Raw genomic sequence first — 21244 nt, 5'->3', positions numbered from 1 at the left:
CTGGAGGGAGAACTGAAATTCACAAAGACACTGAATCATATGCTGATTACTGCACCCACTCAGACTACTGTCCCCTTACCTAGCTAATCTCCTTCTGGTCTCTCTGACTCTGGTCTTGGGTCAATCAGTCACTCAAAACCAGAGTGCTTTTACTAAATCTTAAATCTCATTTCAAAACCCTTTTGAAACCCTTCAATGGCTTCCTGTTCCCATATCCTCACAGGGCTTTTGGAGGTTTCTAATGAATTTGTCCTACTTACTCTCCACCCTCACTGTTCACTGCCATGAACCCCCTCACTCAGCCTCCCCCAGGCCATGAGCACTCCAGCCCTTCTTTCCCTGCAGTGCATACAGGACCTGCATTTCTCCAAAAGCTCAGCTTTTGCACAATTTATCCCCTCTGCTAGATGATTCCCCACATCTATCTCCTTACAGGCCCTTTTTTTATTTGGATAACTTCTACCCACCTGTCGGGGCTCAGCTTAGATGTCACTTTCGGCTTTCTCCATTCCTCTTATGCTCTCTTCATTGCACTGTGTGCGTACATCCAGGATGCTTATGCCAGGTCACATCTGCACCCATCAAGTAAGGAGGCCTCTTCTCCCTACCACCTTTCTCCCTGAAGGAGCCAGGAAGAGCAGGAAGGGTGAGTAGGCCGGGGGGGGGTGCGGGGGGCAAGACAAAGAGGAGAAGCAGGTCTCTGTAGGCTTCACAGCCCCAAGCAGGCCTTGACAGGGTAAGGGAGAGTTTGGTAAAAGATTACACTGGACTTTTTAACATCAGAAAATGACCAGAACATTCTATGGGATCTTCAGAAATGAAGAAGGAATCAACAATTTAACACATGGGGCACCTGGGTGGCTCAGTGGGTTAAGTGTCTGACATGTCTGACTCCTGGTTTTGGCTCAGGTCGTGATCTCACGGTTTCATGGGTTTGAGCCCCATGTCGGGCTCTGTGCTGATTGTGTAGACCATACTTGGGATTCTCTGTCTCCCTCTCTCTCTGCCCATTCCCTAACTTGTGCTGTCTCTGTCTCTCCCAAAATAAATAAATAAACATTTTAAAAAAAGAATTTAACACACAGTGGAGGAAAAATGAAGTTCTTTCTTGTTTGTATCCTACCAAGTGCAGCCCCTCAGAAATACTTCTGTAAAGTGTGGTTACCTGAGCAGCTACAGAGGTCTGCACCTAGAAGGGCCTGGGCTTGCCTTAATGCTCTGCTGCTACCATCTTGAAATTCTTAATAATTGGTAAAAAGGGGCCCCATGTTTTCATCTCGCACAGGCCCCACCAATCATGCACCTAGGCCTGGTTACTACATAGCAAGGATTTAGCCATATTCTATGCTACCCCAAGGGGCACAATGGGACCAATCAGTGAGAGGTGGAGAGATACAGATTTAACTCAATATTGGGAAGAGTTTTGTTTGAACTCGTGGCTGCCCAAACTGGAATAGGCGGTACATTGGTAGAGCATCCGGTCACCAGAATCCTTACAACGGAAGGTCAGCTACTTGGCAGGAACATTGGAGACACAGTGCAAGCTCTGGACTCTGTGGCCTACACAATCCCTGCCAACACTGGGATTATGTAATTCTTTGATTAATATCCTTCAAGATGTCTGCTTTACCAGCTTCACTGAGAAATGAATTTACCAGTGCTGAGACCAGGTAAGTGTATCTTCAAGTCCAGCCTCTAACCCCTACATAGTTGGGAGTTTCACTGACTCCCCAGGTTTCTGTCCAAATTGTGAGTTGTTGTTTTCCTTTATGAGGACATTATTGCCATTACTCACCGTATTTCTGATCATTGTAAGTTGGATCTTACTATGGCTGGCACACTGTGACTTCTTATTTCTAAGAAAAAGGCCTAAAAAGCCTCAGAAAGTGTTTTAGGCTTAAAGCCACTTTTATTAATCATCATTTTGACAATGAAGCATAAACAGACATGACAAATATTGATTAAGTTTAACATTAAAAATCTACAGGCATGTTTTGGTTATTGTTGTCATCGTCGTTATTATTTATTCACTCCTTCATCATTCACTCCTAATTTGTTTCAGAAGAAGAAAATGAAGTCCATTTCTTCCTGGGACCTCCCAATTATAACTTCTCAAGCTAGAAAGTGCATCTTCTGTGCTCCACCTTTGTAGAGCTAGTCTCGGAAGACACAACTTAAGGGTCGAAGCTCCACTACAAAGACTCACCATTGATGACAATTTGGGGCCAGGAACTGACAGGAAATGGGTACATTTGGTCATGCTTAGTAAACCCATTTCCTCACAAATTCATTTCTCCCTCATATTGGAAAACTTTGAGCTTCTTTCATACCATATTTTGGCCTTGACCTTTCTAGCACTTAGCCTCCCTACAATGAAGTCTATGTATCTCATACCCTCAGTGCAGGCCCCCTAATTATAGCCATTCGTTAAACTGTCAGGAAGAAATCCTCAGTTCAATCACGTCTTTATCAGACTCTGGCTGCCGATGGGGTCAAGTTAGGCGTCAAGTCTGACCTGCTCAGAGCCCCTGTGATGTTCTGGTCTGCATGCTCACTGGGGTCTTTGTGAGGAGGCAGGCCAGACAGCCACCTGGTTTCCCCCAGCTAAGTTCCCTGTCCAACTGCATTGCCCAGACAGGGTGGAGCCAAGAGAAACAATGGGGCTGACTTATGTAGCACCTTCCTTTTGGCTCTGTCTTTGGGGAATTTTGTGCACAGGAGTTATACAGGGTTATCAAAGTCCTAAATTGTAAATGAAGACTTTACTGAATAGGGAGGAATCTGGTGTCAGGGGAAAATAAATTCTTCAGTTTGGATCTGCTCTCAGAGATTGTAGGATCATGGAATTTTATCACTGCCAAGGAACTCAGTGATCATCTGTCTAACCCTTTATTTTACAGATCAGTATAAATGTGACCAAGGGACTTGGGTTTTACTTTTACTGCTGAGTATGGTTTTCTTGAATTTCAGGTGAGTAATATTTTAACATGAGCTGCATAACAATGAAAGAAATCCAGGTTGTTCATATGTCACCTCATATTATTTTCCAGTTTTTTCATGCAGATATGTTTTCTCTTTCATACCAAATTAGAAAATATTCCAAGGACAGGTTATTTCTTCCTCTGTTCCCCATAGAAAGGTACTAGTGAAGGGAGTGCTTTGAAGTATTTGTTGGGGTGTCTGGGTGGCTCAGCCAGTTAAGCGTCCAACTCTGGTTCTGATCATGATCTTGCAGTTTGTGGGTTCAAGCCCTGCATTGGGCTCTGTGCTGACAGCTCAGAGCCTGGAGTCTTCTTTGGATTCTGGTTACTCCCTCTCTTTCTTACCCTCCCCTCCTCCCAAAACTAAAAAATAATTTTCAATATTTTTAAAAAGTATTTGGTGAGAGTTAGTATATGTTCTTTACTCCTTTTTCTGTTTTGGTGTATTTCTGCATGTCTGTGTCTCCTTAAATAGATTATAAACACTATGTGCAAGTTAAAATAGAACCACCAAATTTTATAGCTAGTCCTACTATCCCATTTAAAAGGTGAGAACACTGAGATCCAGAGAAGTGAAGTTACTTGCACAAGATCACTTGGTTAGTGTATGATTTAAACTCAGATCCACTTTCTGCTCATTCAAGTTACCTCCTTATTATAGCAATATATCAATATTGAAGGTCACAAAAGAAACAAGACATCAGAACAGACAAGGGCAATCAGCCCTTAACTGATAACATTATCATTGTTATTAGTAATACTTTAAATATGTAGAGCTGTTGCAGTTTATAAAGGTAAACATTGAGCAGTTTCTTATATATCCTTCGGTAACAAAAACCACAAAAAAGTCTATGTCCCATATATGCATGTTTACTTACACAAGAGGAATTTTACTATACACATTGTTCTGCACTTTGTTTTTTATTTTTTTATTTTTTTCACTATATGATATTACTTAGCAATCTTTATATATCAGCACATGGAGATCTACTTCATGCTTTTTAAAGGGCACTTATGGTTGGATAGACCATAACTTATTTAACCAGTCTCCTACTGATGGACAGTTAAGTTGTTTCCAGATTTAGGTGAAGAAATGTGCTTTTTTTTTTTTTTTAAACAATCTCCCCTGGGGAGTTTTAAGTAACTAGCTTGACATCAGATCAGCATTTTGGAATCACCAATAGTCTTATACCTTATTTTAGCAGATGATAAAACTGAAGTCCAGAAAAGTTTGGGAGCTTCCACTATTAGGGGCAAAACCATAATTAGAGGCTGGTGTTTCTGCATCTTCTTTCACCATCCATCTATTCCACTGCATTTGGGCCATGTCAGGGCACCAGGCATACTTAATTTGGCTGTTTGTAGAAATCAATGGCCACCACCCAATAGCTGGCCCAACAGAATCTTTGTTAAAAGAACTGATTCATCAAAAGATTCTCATCATGGTTTAAATTTTACTAGCCCAAAGATCACTGAGTTAAACTTCCCATTTCAGTAGATGAACCAAAGTGCCTTGAATAAAGACGTAATTCAATAAAAACTTAATACTCTCATAAAATTGAATATTCTCTGGTTCCCCAATGAACTCCAAAACTTATTATATTTCTTCTGCAGATGATGTGAGGTGGCTTGTTTTACCTAAACTAACCCCATTATGCCTTTAAAAATACGTTATTATTTAAATGTTTACATTTCTTTTATCCTGCAAATGTACAAAAAAGCAAACATAGTATTTCTGGGAGAGAAAATGCTGGTGGAGGAAATTATCACATGGGGAAGTTTAGGACATTCATTCAAGAATTAGGAACAAAAAGCAGATTGGAGTAGTGCATGTTTAACTCATGAGTGGTCCTGGGAAGTGGCTGTTTCTACAAATTGCCACATAAGGAGCTCATCACTGAATGAGGGAAGAGGGGTGATTAGGATAAGGGTTTTCCAGGAATGAGAATCTGAACACTACTCTGACTTTTCAAACTAAGAGCCTTTTGTTTGTTTGTTATAAATAAACAAAGAGAATTTCTTTATTAAGCAGTAAAAATCAAAGTTTTTAGTTTGCTTTCAATAATGAAAATTATAGCTACCATGCACTGAGCACCTGTTCTGCTGGCACTGTTCTCAAGGATTTACATGGTCATTATTATACATTGTAGAACAATCTAAGAGACAAAAGATAAGTACTAGAGAACTTCTGGATATCAATTTCTTACTGACTTAACAACTTCCATGTGCCCACAGGGTGTGCCTCACGGAAGTCTTAGTTTTGGAGAAGAGCTGGAGCCAATGTGTACCTCACACCACCTCTCAGCCCCAGTCCAGACGTTGGAAACTTTTCTTTCTACACCATTTCCAATCCTGCAGTGCAGGCCCCTGCTCTCTAAGAATTCACACACTTAGCCCTTAAAAATGGGCATCTGTAGGGGCACCTGGATGGCTCAGTCAGTTAAGCATCTGACTTTGGCTCAAGTCATGCATGATCTCATGGTTCATGGGTTCAAGCCCCCTGCTGGGCTCTGTGCTGACAGCTCAGAGCCTGGGTCCTGCTTCAGATTCTGTGTCTCCCCCTCTCTCTGCCCCACCTTCACTTGTACTCTGCCTCTCAAAAATGAATAAGAGTTAAAAAACGTGTTTTTTTAATGGGCATACGTGGGGTATTTTGAAATACGTTTAGCAAAATTTTAGGGTATCAATGGTCATCTGTCATTTTTTTCTGGATGATCAGAGGGAAACAAGAAGGTCCTCCAAGATAGCTTCTTGAGCCATGAGACATGCCCTCTTATCAAAGGATGGTGGGATCCTTGCTCCAGTCCTATGTGGCTCCCCAGCACTGGCAAAGGATGGTGCTGACAGATGGAGGCTGACCAGTTTCTTGACGCTAACTCTAACCCCTGTCCTTGTTGTCCTTCCTACACTGAACTCTCATTTGGAGAGACCCCTACCCTGGACAAGGCCCTTCTATTTCTTCTGTCTCTCAACTTGTCTTCCAAGAGAAATTTTTACCTAATTTTTGGGGTGCTGATTTTAGCCTTTTAAAATTCTCTTTCCAATTTATTGCTAACTTTCCAACTTTAGTCATTACTTTCTTCCATGTGAGTTTTAAAACTGTTTCCTCTGCTATGAGTCTGAAAAGACATTTTTGAAGATAGGGAACACCACAGTACTATGACTGTGTTACCTCACAGAATTAAAGGCAAAAAGATAATTACTAGGAACAAATGCCATACCTGTTACTGTGTGCAGATAACTTCCATGCTGTGTATGCTCCATGACCTTCTCCATATTGTATCTCTGGACTCAAAAACAGAAATTTCTATCTTACTAAAATAACTTAAGACACATTCAATGCCCATGGAAATATTCAGCCCCTAACTCATTAGGCTTTCTCTACTTGCATCTGTGGATTTTGCTTTAAGCCAAAGGTTCTACCTCTGTTCATTCTCTTTGGGTAAAATGTTCAGGTAAAGTATTCAAGATTCCACTTTTCTCCCTTAGTATTTGTTCATCTCTATCCCTTAAATATATATCAGAAATCTATGAGGAAGCATAATATTCTTTTGCCTTATGGGATCATTCATCTAGTTTCTTCCCATCAAAGCATGATTTCCTGGTAATTTAAGCTCAAGAAATGTATAAACACCTCCCTGGACTTTCTTGCTTCTAGAACAGGGGACACCAAACTCTTTCTGCAAAGTGACAAATACTAAATATTTTAGACTTTGACAGCCATACAATCTCTGTCACAATGACTCAGCTCTGCCCCATAATGTGAAAGTTGCCATAGGGAATATGTAAACAAAAGGACATAGCTGTATTCCAATAAAACTTTATTTACAAAAACCGGAAGTAGACCATAGTTTACCTGCCTCTGTTCTAGATGATGTGGAGGAGAAGGAAAAGGTAGATATTTATTATTGATTATTATTATACAATTAACATTGCTCTCTCTCTACAAATACTGGGCTAAGTATTCTATTAATATTATCTCATTTAATGTCTAAAATTTCACAATTGAAAAAACTAAGCTTTCAAGAGGCTAAACAATTTCCTAACAGTCAAACAACTAGAAAACAAAGGAGCCAGGAACTCAGATCTGACACCAGGGCTCACCAGAACTTTCCATTATTAAGCTGAGCCATAAAGCATGCATGTTTGCTGTTTAAATGTATTTGGTCAACTTCTCTTAAAAACTATTTCTAAACACAATGAACTTGTGAATTCGGTAGAAAGATTAAACATAACTTTAATTTGCATAACCTAAGTCAATTTGGGGCTATCGATACATTTAGTCAAATGAACATTTATTACGCCACTACTATAAGCCCCAAATTATGATAGTGATTTGAGGTGGAAAATAATAGAATCTGGTTGCCTTACCTCAGAAACAGAGTCTTGGGCGGGGGCTACCTTTTTCTTTCCTTTCTTCTCATGGAGTCCATCTTGGTTTGAGGAAGCAGACCCACAGCTGGCATTGCTTAAGGACGGCAACCAAAATTTATTTGCAACTGTCTACAGGCACACAAATATGTTTGCCTTTCCAACCTTTAATGATTTATGTTTTCACATGGATTGTTTATTATGGTGATGTGAGCAGTTTTTAGAGAATTTCAAGTGATCTTAAAACCCAAAATATCTTCTCCCAAAATTTAAAGCCCAAGTCCTGACAGCCTTTCCCTGAACATCTTAGCCTGATTGTTTACCTCTAAATATCCAACTCCAGCAAGCCTCTTGAACTCTCTGACTCAATGTCTCCAGTTGTATTAAGAACAGAGCCTTTCCTCTCAACACTTCTTTTCCATCTAGCCACACTTGCACAGCACCAGGTGTGTGTGTGTGTGTGTGTGTGTGTGTGTGTGTTCTAGCAGGGTGGGTTACTTCAATACTACAGAATCACATAAGGAAAAGTGAAAGTGCCTACTCTCATAAAGCTAATGACTCATAATAGTTCACACATTGTTCAGTTTTAGGAAATTTTCTCTCTGCTTATCATCCATAAAACTTCTCTCCTTTACCCCTCTCCTGACTCCAAATGAAATGCCTCTTTAATTTTTTTCCCCTCTAAACACATCTGTTTAATTGTCATTATGCCTCATTTGCACTAAATCCAAGTGGTAACCAGCCTATGGTGGTGGGATTTGGTGTTGCTTTTCCCCAAAGGTCAAACCTCACACAGCTGTTCATCATGAGCTATCTCCAGCTCCCAGCAGCTGCCCAGCATTTATGTTATGTTAGTGATGTTCTCTAGTTGCAAAGTCCAGAGAGCTTGCTGTTCAGCCAAAAGAAATCCTAAGGGAAAAGAGTCATAATGAATGGTCGCACATCACGTGCAGTGTTGCTGGGCACCTCCTTTGTATTGCATTTCCCATACAGAAGTTAATGCAAGCCAGTCCAAAGTCACTAGCAAGACCCATAGCTATTGGAGGACCCCTGATCCCCAGCTTCCTTAACATACAGAAAGTTATGTATGTATTCTTGAAAAGCCCAAGAATATGCTAAAGACTTCCCTCTGGGATTGAGATCTACATCTCTGATTACCAGCCACATGGATACTAGGAAAACAAGGGCACAACATGTGGACAGCAGTGGCTTAGAAAAGCATGGGATTCGCTTCTCTATTATCAGGTTATTTTAATTAAAAAGTAAATGGAATTTAACAAAGATAAAGGAGAAAAAGGAAAGAGAAACAAGGAAGAGAAGAGATGAGATTCTGCAGTTATACTGTTGAGTTGTATTTGCTACAACACACACACACACATACTGATGAGGCTGTAGCATGACTGCCATACTGTGAACACCTTTGACCCTGCCCAAACCACATGAGCATCCCCACTTGTCTTGAGCACCACTTTAGCCATCTCACACAACTGTTGACCAATGGCAGAGTCCATGGCTGCCTTACCCGCTGGGTACCACCGCAGAGATAAACAGGAGCCCCCCCTGGACCTGGGATATGCAGCCCAGAGGAGGAGTTGCTGGAGAAGTTAGTGCCCCCAGGGGCAACATTTACAATTACTAAATACCCTGGCTTCCCAGACTTGCTGTGGGCAATTCCTGGAGGTGGATGATTCTGTATGCTTCTTGGGAAGTCTAAGAGAATTGAACCCCTAATGTACACAGCAGCAGCACTGACCCAACATTCTTATATTGGCTTTTTTCTTCTGTTTATCACTCTTGCTTATCCCTCATTATGCACCTTGGAATCATTATCCCAAATAAGTTACCTGCCTTAATGACCCTGTCTCAGACTCTCCTTTCAGGGAAATGAGTCCTTTTAGAGCTGCCTACTCTGCAGTTAAGACATTTATAAGTAGCTGTGTATGTGGGGTAGGCCACACACAGGTCTAGGTAAGATGCATGGACCTGAGAAGGCTTTAGGTTTTCTCTCTGGGCTGATCCAGGGGCTCAGAACATGCCTGACTAATTATGTAAAAACTTCCTCAGCACAGAGCCAGTCTGCAAAATTGGAAAAGGTAGTTTTTCTTTCAAATGCTCAGTTTTCAACAAAATAAAATTATAAGCACACAAAGAAGCAGTACAATATGGTCCATTCAAAGGAAGAAAATTAAATGGCAGAAATTATCCCCAAAGAATACAACATTGAATACAAGACAATGACTTTAAAACAACTATTTTTTTCCCGTATGTTGACTATTGAGAACATTAATGGTTCTAGGAGTTACCAATTCACTCTCAGAGAGATGTGCAAATAAGGTACGTGTGTCTATGAAGAGTTTATTTCATCCTTAAAGAATTTCAAGCAAGATTGTTTTTGGACACTGCTCCATAAAGCACATTAGTTATTCACGTATTCACTTTTGCACTCATTTACTCATTTTTGCACTCATTTACTCACTCTTGCACTCATTTACTCACTCTTGCTAGGTCCTAAGTTGGGCATCTAGGTTATAATGGAGAACCAAGCAGCCAGGGATTATGCCCTGAGGCCCCTGGAAGTACCTGTTCATTCTCTTCTGTCTTGCCAAAAAAAAGGTTGAAAAGTATTGTCACCTGATACATGAAATCCCTCTAAAACAAGCAAGGTGCTTTCAGGTTATTTCTTAAAGGAAATAAATGACTGGGGGAAAGAAATTCTTATGCAGTAACCCATCCTTATTTGGAATAATTAAAGTGGAAGAAAGTTTCTGTTGGTGAAAAGCCTAATCTATAGTATAATTTTTAGAGAACTGTATTTTATTTTTTTTTCAAGTGTATGCAATAAATTAACCATTAAAATGATATGGGTAGATAAATTTCCTGCAATATCTATGATAAATATTTTATTAAGATATTTTTATAATTATAAAAATTATATATATATATATATACTGCATAGAAATTATTGAAAATACAGAAAAGTATAAAGGAACAAAGTACATGGTTCAAAGTACACAACTCCACTTTTTATTTTTGACAAGACTTAAAGACAACTGCTTTTAATATAGGTCCACATCCCTTATCTGATTCTTGGGACCACTTGTGTTTGGGAATGCAGAATTTCTCAAATTTTAATAATGTGTGTGCCACGGTGTTTTATTTTATTTTATTTTATTTTATTTTATTTTATGAAGTAATTGGCATATAATATTATATTAGTTTCAGGTGTACAACATAAGGATTCAATATTCATATATATTACAAAATGACCACCACAATAAGTGTAGTTAACATCCATCACCACATGTAGTTACATTTCTTTTTCTTATGATGAGAAATTTTAAGATTAACTCTTTTAACAACTTCCAAATATTCAATACAGTCACCATGTTGTGCATTACATACCCAGGACTTATTTATTTTACAACCAGAAGTTTGTAGTTTTGACCACCTTCACCTATCCCTGGCCCTTGCCTCTGGCAACCACCAATTTGTTTTTGTAACCATGAGAAAATAAGTGTCTTAAATGTTTCCAAAGAGTTAAAGGAAAACACAAATAATTAAGGGCAATCGGAAAAACAATATATGAACAAAATGGGAATATTAACATAGAGATAGAAATTATATAAAAGAACCAAACAGAAATTCTGGAGTTCAAAAATACAGTTAAAAAAATTAACTGGAGGGGTTCAACAATAAAATTGAACAGCAAGAAGAATCAATGAACTTGAAGATAGGACATTTGTAATTATTGAGTCTGAGGAACAGAAAGAAAAAAAAAGAATAAGGAAAAGGGAACAGAGTCTAATGGATGCATGGAACACCATTAAGCAGATTAGCAGACTATTTATGCATAAGACTTCCATAAGAAGTCCCAGGGGTAGAAGAGAGGAAGGGTCAGAGAGCTTATTTCAAGTAATGGCTAAAAACTTCTCAAATTCAAGAAAAGCACGAATCTACAAATTCAAGAAATTCAATGAATTCCAAAGAAGATAAAGCCCAACAGACCCACATGAGACACATTATAATCAAACTGTTGAAAGAAAAAGAGAGAATCTTGAAAAGAGCAAGAGAAAAATGATTCATCAAGTACAAAGGATCCTCAATCAGACTATCAGCTAATTTTCCATCAGAAACCTTGGAAGACAGAGGGCAATAAGATGCACATATGTAAAGTGCTAAAGGACAAGACATATTGCCAAGTGAGAATTCTATACCCAGCAACACTGTCCTTCAAAAAATGAACAAGAAACTAGGACATTCCCAGATAAGCAAAAATAAGGAATTCATTACCACTAGCTGTGCCCTACAAAAATGCAGAGTCCTTCAGGTTGAAATGTAAGGACAATATAAAGTAACTCAAAGCCCTATGAAGATAAAAATGTCTGGTAAAGATAAATATGTGGACAAATATAAAAGCCAGTATTACTAAAATTTTATTGTATAACTTTACTTCTTATTTTGATAAGATTTAAAGACAAATGCATAAAAATAATTATAAATCTATTTTAATGGGTACACATATATAAACATGTAATTTAGGACGTCAGTAACATTAAGTTGGGAGGGGATGGAGTTATAAAGGACTACAGTTTTTTTATATAATTAAAGATAAATTGGTATCAAATCAAAATAGATTGTTATAATTTTAGGATGGTTAAATGTAATCCTTATGGTAACCACAAAGAAAATACCTATAGAATATATACAAAAGGAAATGAGAAGGTAATCAAAACATGTCACTACAAAAAAATCAACTAAGGCAAAGAAAGTAATATGGGAAGTGAGGGACTAAAAAAATCTGTAATACATACAGAAAACAAATAACAAAATGGCATAAGTAAGTTCTTCCCTACTACAAATCACTTTAAAAAAGTGTAAATGGTTTAAATTTCCCAATCAAAAAGCATAGATTGGCAAAATTAGGGAAAAAAAAAAAAAAAAGCAGGATCCAACTTTATGCTGCCTACCAGAAGATGATTTTAGATCTAAGGACACAAGTAGGGGTGCCTGGGTGGCTCAGTTGGTTAAGCATCCAACTTCAGCTCAGGTCATGATCTCAAGGTCCGTGAATTCGAGCCCCACATCAGGCTCTGTGCTGACAGCTCAGAGCCTGGAGCCTGCTTTAGATTCTGTGTCTCCCTCTTCCTGACCTTCCCACACTCATTCTCTCTCTCTCTCTCTCTCTCTCTCTCTCTCTCTCTGTCTCTCTCAAAAATAAATAAACATTTTTAGATCTAAGGACACAAGTAGACTGAAAGTAAGGGATGGAAAAAGATATAACAGGCAAATAGTAAACAAAAGAGAGCTGAGGTAGCTATACAAATGCTATACAAAACATACTTTAAGTAAAAAACAACTATAAGAGATAAGGAAGGACAATATATGTTGATAAAGGTGTCGATTCACCAAAAAGATATGACAAGTATAAACTTATATGCACCCGGAGTCAGAGCTCCAAAATGTAAGAAGCCAACATTAACAGAATTCAAGTGAGAAACAGCCAGCTTTATAATAATAGTAGAACATTTTAATAGTCCACTTTTAATCATTGGTAAGGTAACCATACAAAAGATCAATAAAGAAATAGGACTTGAACAAGCCTTTTTCTGTCTTTGTTCCCTTATTTTAAACTATTATTTAGCACTTTCTGTGAGGAAGACTCTATCCTGGGCTTTGCAAATACCAAGAATGAGCATTACTATCCTTGCCCTCAATAAGATGTCAGTTTCATAAAGAGGAAGACAAATTATATAAGCAATGAGCCTGACCACAGAGACATGTATACAATGTTTCAGGGACACTAAGAAGAAACTGATGGACTGTTCTTGGGTGGTCAAGGCTGGCGGGTAGGGAAGGATTTAGAATAGATGATGTTTGAACTGATGTTTGAAGGATTAATTGGAGTGAAGTGAACCAGAGAGATGGCGTATGAAGGAAAGGATAGAGAAATGCATGAGCTTAGAACTGTTTGAAGGAATTGCAGCTAATTCTGTATGACTCATGTTTTATGGCAGGTTCAAATACATTATTACTACAACAGTCCTGTGAGGTAGGGAGTAATATCATCCCCATTTTACAGATGACAGATTTGAAGAGAAAAGAGATTAAGTGATTTTCCCAAGATTATATTGCTACTCAAAGACAGCACTCACATGAATTTCCAACCTAGAAGGAAGGATATGGATATCTTCCCTAAATTCCATGCCCAGAGCAAAACGAGAAGTCTTTTGACACTTCAGCCAAACAGCTTTGCTGAAACATTTTATTTCCTCTGTGAACCAAAACAAAATTCAGGTCTGAAGTTACATTTCTACCACCACAGTCCTCTATACTCTTGCTTTGAGAATACATGGTATCTTATTTCTAAGGGGAAAAGAAACACTTACAAACAAGACTGCAAAGGCATCTTAAGACAACAAATCACTCATAAAAAGGGGAACATTCTGATGAGTTAAGTGTAAATGAATCAGAAACATATGGATTTAATCTACTTTAAAAGGCCCAGTGGAGTTCTCAGTGAAGGGCAAAACCCTGGAGAAGATTATATTGGGGATAGTTCCAGACCCAGGACCATTAGTTCTGGCCAGGCCCAGAGCTAGGCTGGTATATGGATCTCCAAGGAAATCACCAGGATGAGAACCTCAGAAAGGTGTGAAGGTCACTTTTATCCCCAATCCTCAAGCCCAGACTTGAAAATCTGCAAAGCAGCAAGCCTCCTAGAAACACCTTTGCTGAACATTTCATTCTGGCCTGGGGCTGGGACACCAAGTCCAGCCAACAATTTCTCCCAAGAAATGCAGCTTCTTCCAAAAGGGTGTAGAGGTTAAGCTGAAACCCTTCATTTCTCCCAAAGATTCCCTCCCTTTGGATTGATCCCTTTGATTAGGAACAATGTCTAGGCCGTGGGCTTGGAAGATAAGAAAACAACCCTAGTCCTCTTTGGCAGCATCAGATGGGAAATGAACATGCACAGAAATATTGAGCACAGTCAGCTAAACAGGAAACAACATAAGAAAAGGAGAAATATCCAGACTCATCAGTCTGGTTGGGTAACATCAGCCATGAAAATAAACACAGGACAGCAGGCCTAGAGCCCAAAGAAATCAGGCTGGTTTAATGGAAACCAGGCAATGAACAGGTGTGTTTCCCTGGATGTAATATTTGGTGCTCCCGCATGTACCAAGCTTTTTCTGGGGCCCCACATGGTCGACCACTAGGAAATCTGGGGCTCAGAGCCTGCTCAGTGTTAACTGGGCCTTCACTTCTTTACCCACCCAAGTGCCCGCTTGCAAATGAAAACAGCCTGCACTGTGTTGCTGATTTTTCCCTCTTTCACAGTGGCGTTGCTATGGAAACAGGCCTTTCTCATCCACCACTGATGGAATCAAGTTTGGGGGGTGGGGGGGGGGCGCGAAGAAAAATGATCGAGTGGAACAGAATTCTCCCCAAATACTGCCTTAAATTGAAATCATCTGTCTCACGGCCCAGCCTGCCCCACTCCCCAGGCCACACCCAGGCAGCTGCGGAGGTGGGCGGGGCCACCCTCCCTCACTGACTCCTGGAATCGCTGCAGTAAGGTGATATGCTGAGAAGAAACTCACTTCTGGGCTGCTTTTGTTCAGCTCCCCCTGCAACCCTTGTCATCAGCTTTCACACTCAGCATGAGCCTCACAGGGAAACCTGTGCGTCACTTCCTCCCAGGGTCATACAGATAGCATGGGAAGTTCTGGGTGGGACTGGTTGGGGAGCTGGAGCTCTAGGTCTCATAGGCATTTTCTGTGTCTTCAGAAGTCCCCACTGTTACCCCCTCCCAATGCAGGCCTTCTTCTCCCTTATGATGCTGGAAATCAGTCATCTTAGAGATTTATTCCTTTAGCTTAAGACTTTGATACATGAGGCAAATAACCAAGGTGAGGTAGAATATGAGCTTGTTAACATGAAGAAAGGATCAACAAGGGGAGGGAAGCCATGATGATGGGGTGGCAAGGTGGTGGGTTGGCACTGTGGACGGGGCAGAGGCAGGCAGGGAGGGTTGGAGTGAGGCTGAGAACATGGAGATACACTGCATTCACTTCCCAAGTCCCCCACCCCCACCCCTGGGCCTTTCTGGAAAAGAAACAGAAAGGGCTCTAGAGCCTCAGGATGCTGCCATAAATGGGCACCATCCACCCTCAGTCAAGACATATTTTCTGAGAAGCCGCTGTGTGCCCTGGATGGCTGTAGACCCTGGGGTACACCAGTGGGTAAACAGGGCTGGGGTCACAGACACTGTTCCGAGGAATTCAGGAATGGTGGGGAGCACAGGAAGCAGAAGTGACCAAAGATGTCCTGTCATTCCCTCCCCTGTCATGCACTCCCCCCACTGGAGTGCAGAGCCCAGGGCCTCTCTAGTTCCAGATTCTTCTTCAGTAGATCCTGCCTTGCAGGGAGGGCTCAAGCTGTCCAACAAATTCCTTCAGATGCAGTGCTGAGCTCAATGGACTCCAGAGCCTGAGTCCACTCAGGCTCTGAGGCGCTGCTGGGGTGGATGACCAGGTGGCTCATGGCCTTCCTTAGCCATGCCTCAGTTTCCACATCTGTTGCCATAGTCCCAAGAGTCTATACACAGAGCAGGGAGGACAGCTCCAGGAAAGCATGCTGTTCAGCAGTGTTGTTCCTTGCACAGATGGCCAGGGCTTTGGCTGAAGCTGGCCCAGCCTCCCAAGGGAGAAATGCTTCAGAGTCCAGTTACCCCTTCCCCAGCACTCCAGAATCTTCAAATCCACAGGACTGAGCTGGTGCCTTTGGAACCAGTGCATTGTTGGCCAGTGTTCTCAGTTGGTCTATGGATGGAAAGAAAAGGTGACTCAGAAAGGGATAAAAAAAATGGGCTGAGGGTGCAAAGCAGGGGACAGGATTTGGGGGTGGGCTTCTTGCCCAACTTAATTGTTTTCATCCTCAAAATGATTCTCAACAGCTGGGCCAGTGATCAGCCTGCTCATGTTCCCTGGGCAACACAGGGCTAAGGAAAGCTAAGGCATTTGGCAAAGGCAGAAGAAAGGCCAGGGCCTGTACCAGCACCAGTAAGCTCAGTGCTGGGGGAAGGGGTGAGGGAAGCTGGGCACCCACTGCTTTGTTGTGCTTGTTGTTGGTGAGAGCTCTGAGGAGGAGGGGCTGGGGCTGGCCCAAGGTGAATATGGGCTCGTTGGGCAGGGTGTCTTTCCCTCCACATGACACCCAGGATGGTCACCCTCAGGCTCTCTGGACAGCTGACTTGTGACATAGCCTTTGATTTCCTGTCATCTTTGGTCAGCTTTCTCAGGTGGCCAGAGCTCTGGGCCAGCAAGGCCAAGGGCTAAGTATAAATTTCCGAGGAGATAAGTGAGCTGCATTCTGTCTGAGGTCCCAGGTGCCTCTCCAGCCCTGACAAACTATCTGATGTCAAAATATCAGCCTCTGGTTACAAGAGGAGACAAGCAGTGGAACCCAGTGCTGCCCAGGCATCTGCAGTCCATCAGTGACAGAGAACTGTGCATTTCCGCCCCCCAGCATGGAGCTGTAGAAAGGATGTAGCTGGTCCTAGCTAACTGTCTCAAGGGGGAAGACTTCAGTGCATGTGCTAGCTTCTTCTGAGCTGCCTTGGTTACATGATTTAAATTATTTTAAAACTCCCCAATGTGTAAACTAGTTGACAAACACCAGGGTAAAGTTAAGCACTAGAGAACAGGGGCTGGGAACTAAGAACTTAGCCATCTCACAGTATAATCCTATCTGAATTTCAGATACTCATTCACCCAATTCTTACTGTGTGTCTAACAGTAATAGCAAATGTGCCAGACACTATTCTAACTGGTGATCATCTCATTTAATCCTTGCAAAGCAGGTACTATCATGATCTCCACTTAACAGATGAGCACACTGAGGTGCAAGTAGACCAGTTAACTAGCCCAAGTCACAAGGCTAAATGGCACAGCAGGGATTCAAACCCAGGCAACCTGGATACAGACTGTACCTTCTTGACCATAGAGCTAGTTTGTCTATTCTGGGCAAAGTACCATGCTGGGCTACGTGAGGGAATTCAAATAAATACATGATGTGGTCATTGCCCTTGGGGAATTTATCATCGCCAAGACTTAACCAGTCTTTCCAGACTGACCTGCACAAATCTCCAGCCTGAGCGGAATTCTTCACTCAAAGATATTCTCTGTGTATATCTTTGAGTCTTTGAACTTCAGTGCTATGGCTAGACCATCACCAGCCCCCTCTGCTATCCCTGAACATCAAATTCCACAGACACTGAAATCCTACCTTACATGCCTCAAACTATTCTTCCAGACAAGTCAGCCAAAGCGCCTTCCTTCCCCGACCACTACTCCAAAGTAACAGAAAGAATTAAGCAGTCCTTTGCCAAGCTTCATGACAAAGATGTTGTGTGCAGGCCAGAGGACACAGCTGAGTCGGGCCTGCTGCCTGGGCTGCAGCCCCAGCCAAATATGAACCAGGTCAAACAGCAAAGTAATAGAACACACTGCACTGCCTTTGCCTGCCCAGTCCAGCTCAGCCAGTAAGGTCACCCCCGGCCGCCCACTTGCAAATAGGTCATTTGGCATTTGAGATACTTCCTGATTGCACTTGCCTGCAGGTTTGGGGGATGCTTCTTGGCATTTGGTCCAGAATCCAGTCCATATGGGACCCTTAGGGCTATGATAGCTGTGTTATAAGTTAGCAAAAGTCAAAAAGAGGATTTCATTAAGAGCTTGAGTGTTAAGGCTCCAATCAAAGTTGAACCAAACAGGTAGAAGGAGCTTGGTGCCAGGCTGACCCAGACACAAAGAGGAGGCCCATGAAGCCCAGGAGTTCTTCTGGAGCATTGAGCCTACTAATAAGGGCTATCAGAGGCCAACATAAAACGTTGACTGAGAGCCGGATCTCCTTCCTGGAGGAACATTAAAATACAGCTATGTTTTGGAGGCAGGATGCTGGGGAAGATGTTCTGTTAGTCCCCTGTTCACTTCTGGCTCTAGAGTCCCTGAGAGTCTTTTTAAAGGCCAGTGCCTCTCCTTTTCCATAGTGGGCACTTGCATCACAGAGATACCAGGGTATTTGAGTGAGTACAAGGGCCCTTATGAGCATCTTGTAACAGCACCCTGGCTCTAGACTGAGGAAATGATGCTTGGAAAAAAAATACAGTGTTTTGGGGGGCATAATGTGCATGAGAAAGAGGGGCATGATACATCAAAGGTGACAGTAAGGACACACCCCTTTCCTTTCCTGAAATCTGGCTTGGCTTTGTAGACCTCCAAGGGAATGCAAGTCTATTCCAGGAGGAAAGCCAGCTGCACCAGCATGAACTCCTAGGCCATCAAGAGCCAGAATAACCTCCAATGCTGGGCTCCAGAGTAAAGAGCACAAACACCCAGTTACTCACCCCGACCCTTCTTGCAGTGCTCATTAATGCTTTCACGAGTAAATGGCTAAAATCTGGGGAGCTGCTCAGATTCAGGCAAGTTCCAGGAGGTAGCAGTCATGTGTAGGATCTGGCCCATCCCCAGCACACAGGCCTAGAGGCGAGCACCTCATCAAAAGGGTACCTAGGAGAGTGGCAGGCCAGACTCGTGAGCCATGGCAAGCTTCAGACAGACAGCATGCCCATGGTGCTTGAAGTCTGCCTTTGGAAGGGTTCAGAAGCTATGGAGTGGCCATAAACAAGCTCAGCTGACTTGCAGAAAATCAGGCAGATGCAGGGGCTCCAGAGTCAGCCTACTGCCTTAGCATCGCCATCCCGGGGTAGTCTGGACTTGATGGTAGCCACCCGAAAGGGCAACCCCAGGTCACCTGAGTCATGACAGCTTCTCTTCTGATCTGTGCATCCTTCCCAGAAGGCAGGTCATACAATTCTTGTTGCAACTCATCTACAGCCATTTAATTCCCACTTCTTCTAAATAAGAAAGGGAAAGAAAAATTAGTTAAGACCTCAGAGTACCTTCTAAAAGTGAACAATAAACTCAGACAAGAACAATACGTGCTTTCCAGGATTTCAGAAGCTTGTGCAATTTCCCTATGTTTATAAAGCACTGGGGCCTGTTTGTCCAGAGTCACTACGATGAAACTCTCAAGTAAAAAGTTGCCCAGTGATGGTTTTTCAGAGGCAGTAGAGAATGGCCTTGGAAATTTCTTGTTGTTTTTGTTTTCCCCACTCCACAAAAGTAAATCCTATGGGGAAAGAATGCCCAAGAAGTGGTAGTGATTTTTAAAATAGAGTTTCTCAGTGTTTCACAGAACCTCAAAGCATTCAAATTAGAAATGATTTTGGAAATCACGTAGGCACACCTTCTGTCTGATGTGGCCAACAGTTCTGGAGTATGATCAGCAGGATGGTTCAGATGTCCACCTCCAGAGGCAGAAACTCATTCCCTCAAGGGGCAGCTCACACATTTCTGGACAGTGCTATGTTTTAGATAGTTTTTCCTCATATTAAGCCAAAATTAATTTTCCTATACCTTCTAGCCAGCATTTCAAACTGTGTTCTTTGGAGTCATTATAAATACTTCTCCACTTTCCCCCTGTGACATCCTTCAGATCTCTGAAGATAGCTGTAGTGTGCTTTGGCCGCTCATGCCTTCTCCAGCCTAGAGTCATTGGTTTGTCAAACAACCCACTTTAATAAGCCATTAGCTCCCTAGATCTTTTCCATTTCCACTGAAGGGCAATTTTTGGCAGAATCAGAGTTACTGTTGCTCTGCCTTTTCTGATGGCATCCACCCCTGCCTTCTACTGTGCTGTGCCCCACGGTTGTCCTGCATATGGACAAGTGCTTTTTCCAACCGGCAACTTGGCTCAGCCTCCATCAGATCACAGGGGCAGTGTTAGGTTCCAGAAGTAGAATGACTCACCTCAGAGTGCCTTTCTTCAAAGAGGCAGAGGACTAAAAACCATGTGAGGAGCAGAAATATGCCTGCCTTCTTTACTGCTGTGTTCCCAGGAACTGGTACATGGGACTCATATTTTCTGATCTGTGAATGCATACAGGAATGAAGGAAAGCAAGCTGGGATCAGAGGTAGAGACAGAGAAACACTTCTATAGATTGAAACCGTTTACCGCAAATGTCCTGAATCCCCTGCACTCATCCTGAAGCCCCTTCTAAGCCAACACATGGGGCTCTGACGCTACGCTCTACCCATGGCTATGCACACCACCCCACTTTGATCGTTTATTACTCCATTAAACTTCCATTACCTCCTCCTCCTCACACCCTCACCAACCTCTTCCCATTTCCTCTTCCTTCTCTCCCCATCTCCCCCAAGGTCACAGTCCACAGCCTCATCTGTAATGGTCCCAGGGTGTGCCTCTGCAATACAAAATCCAAAGAAAGCCAAGTAGGAAGAATTAAAAATGGCAGAAGACATTGCATTGCTTTGGGGGCACCACTGATACCCTTTGGCCCTGGTCCTTATTTGGACCCAAGTATCCCAAACTCATCGCCCTGGCTGCACAGACAGAAATCCCTGCCATGGAGGGCTGTCTGGGCTGTGTCTGTCTGCACACAGATCTCTAGTAATGAGGCCTGGCTCAAAGGCATTTTAGGGCCATATGTTGTTGAACAGCACAAGATGCAACTGATCTATAAGTGGGCAGTTTCATTTTTTATTTTTCCTCTCTGGAGTAAAAAGAAAAAGGAACTCTGGCCACTGGTGACATATAATCTCTGCAAGCCTCAGGACTGAGTCCATCTACACATGGAAAATAACTGCTCAGGCCTTCCTTCTTCACCCCCACCTCTGGAGATAAACTATAATAAAGTATTAACAACTGGCTCTGCTCTTCTGACAGATAAGGGATAACTTTCTTTAAAAGACCTTTGTGCTCTGTTGCTGCCAAAGACATTTAAACTGCAATCATTAGTGACTTCTCT

General features: G+C 42.0%; 1 long non-coding RNA gene across 1 annotated transcript; it reads right to left on the bottom strand.

The window, feature by feature from the left end:
- Window positions 1-13596: 13596 nt before the first annotated feature.
- On the bottom strand, window positions 13597-20801 carry LOC111556590. Its single transcript, XR_002736154.2, has 3 exons — window positions 20225-20801; window positions 19167-19266; window positions 13597-16174 (listed from the first exon to the last, which is right to left on the bottom strand). It is a non-coding gene; the product is annotated as an uncharacterized LOC111556590 (long non-coding RNA).
- Between the last annotated feature and the right edge of the window lie 443 nt (window positions 20802-21244).

This window comes from Felis catus, chromosome D1, assembly GCF_018350175.1.
Source record: "Felis catus isolate Fca126 chromosome D1, F.catus_Fca126_mat1.0, whole genome shotgun sequence".
NCBI lineage: Eukaryota > Metazoa > Chordata > Mammalia > Carnivora > Felidae > Felis > Felis catus.
This window is presented reverse-complemented; position numbering and strand designations above follow the sequence as displayed.